This window comes from Micromesistius poutassou (assembly GCF_964030765.1).
Source record: "Micromesistius poutassou genome assembly, chromosome: 17".
Taxonomy (NCBI): Eukaryota; Metazoa; Chordata; class Actinopteri; order Gadiformes; family Gadidae; genus Micromesistius; species Micromesistius poutassou.
In genome coordinates, this window is record NC_140287.1 from 8,376,275 (window position 1) to 8,378,654 (window position 2,380).

Consider the following 2,380-nt stretch of genomic DNA (forward strand, 5'->3'; position numbering starts at 1 on the left):
GATAAGAATCATGCTACCATTTGATGGAACAACTGTTCTCTGTGCCTCCTCTATTCGTGTGGTATTTCCTCACACGGAGAGGGATTTCTGGCTTAGACAGAGATAAGGACATTTGCAAACATAGAAAATACTGGGCCTGAATTTACATCACATGAGATATGCAGTTTGTCAAAAATGTATTGTAGCGCCGGGGCTATGTTCGTGTATTGTTTATACCACTGCTATTGGTTGTTGATGTGTTTCCATCATGCTTTTTTTTTTTTAGAAAGAGAATTAGTGAGGACGGTTAGTCAATGTCAAGTGCTCTGTAAAGTTAGGTTTTGGTGTAGGCCTACTCCTGAAACGATTCAATAAAGTCACGGAAAGATTATCACGCCTCTGCTTTTGACATTCGCCACAGTATTATAAGTAGGCCTATACCTATTCTTATTAATATAGTTAGCCTCATAAATGCCTAAGTCATATTTTGGCCAAATTGTGATATGTCACCTAACTAACCTAATTCTGTCTCCTAACGCTGCTGATTCACTCTGCCGCATTGGCTATATCATAAGCCAATCAGAGTACTTTTTAAGTTCCATAATCACTATCTGCCTGTCATCTATTTGACCTAGGCATTTTTGACGCTAAATACTAGAATAACCTTAAAATATGACTTAGGCAATTATGCTATGAGGTTATAAAGCAAAAACACATTTTTTCTTATAAATGTAACCACAAATGGTTTCTTACTACCATAGATCATATGGTCTCTTGTGCCTTCCTCAACTTGATATGGTGATACTGAAACCACAAAAGACACGGATGCAGAAGAAGTCGTGTGTGTGCGTGTGTGTGTGTGTGTGTGTGTGTGTGTGTGTGTGTGTGTGTGTGTGTGCGCGTGTGTGTATGTGTGTGCGCAAACTGCACATGGATGACCAGGACGATATTGCTGAGAAAGGCTAGGGTGTCTCCTAACCCCACAAATTTTCCTCTTTTCCTCCTCATTTTTTTTGCACAACTAAGAGCATGCATGCAGTTTCTGGGCAAAACAAACAAGGTACCACACTATCTCTTACCATATGCATGGCCCCCAGGATATGAAGACCATATCTCTTGGTGGTTTTTACACAATTTGGGAGCTTTGGTAGCACATCTGTCACTATTCCCTAGGTTTGAACCTTGAGCAGGACATGGGCACCCCGACCACTCATTAGCCATGCAGGAAGATCTCAGCACAAGACAGTGCAGGGCTTGGCCTTCCTATCCACAGTGACCTTCTTAAACCAAGTTAGAATGTGTTCACACTGCCCCCTAGTGGAATCAATAACGTATTGCATGGGCATTCATGGTAATGTTTATATTAATTTATGGCCTGTTTTTTATGATTATTGTAAAACATATTTGTATATAGTGGTTAAATAATAAATACTACTATTTATATACAATTAATTCAACAGTTATGATTAGTAGTAGTATTTACATTATAACAGTATCAGGAGGCATTTGTCCCGACCTAAAGCCCTGTTTTACTTGGAAAAGTGCCACTTTGTGCACGTAATATCAGCTCTGAAGAAAGTTCTAGACTTCAAAGAATGATCCATATCTCAGGTAGGAGCGTGATGAATAAACCCTGATGAAACTGCAGACCGAGACAAACGGCAGCACAAGCTTGGGCTCCTAAGCTCCTAGCGCTCTGTGGTTGTTAACATGTTGATAATGTCATTAAAGCCTGCTTGATAGCCTGCTAAAGCAATTAGTCCCCTACCCGGCAGCACTAAACCCATTTAAGACCTTTTCATAGTCTGGATAGGGCCTGGGCAGGGTTCATTGATGGATATTTTATTGACAGTTTGAAGTTAACTCACCGTATCGATCCACACGGCCATTCCCCTCACCCCCCTCCCCCTTTACATGATGATGTCATATTTTCCCCTCAATACTAGCTTGTTGCTAACACTGCAGCGCTTGGGCAGGTTAGAGGCTAGGTTAGCCCTCTATTAAGTGGTCAACTGTCAGTTTGGTTGCAAGAATTACAACCTGAAAGCATTTTAAACCACAGTTGATACCGGTGATGCTTAACTGGGATCGTTAATTGATGAGGGATTTTTTTTAAATTGATGGCTGCATTCCAGTTCAAAAACGCTGTTTGCACGAGAGTGACTTCCCTGTGATTTACAGCCACAGCAGAGGTGACTGAACAGCATTAGCACGCGTTTGTCTTCAGTCGTTTGTGTGTTTACCAGCCATCTCGTGTGTAGATTTATGCACAGGTCTTCTAGCACAGAGCCAGGGGATCAGTGGCGGTATTGCAGATTAATATTTGATGGGCCTTAATGGAGTCTCTGGCCCCTCGCTCGTGTGCTCCTCTCCCCACTCTGAGGAACAGACGGGACCCAGC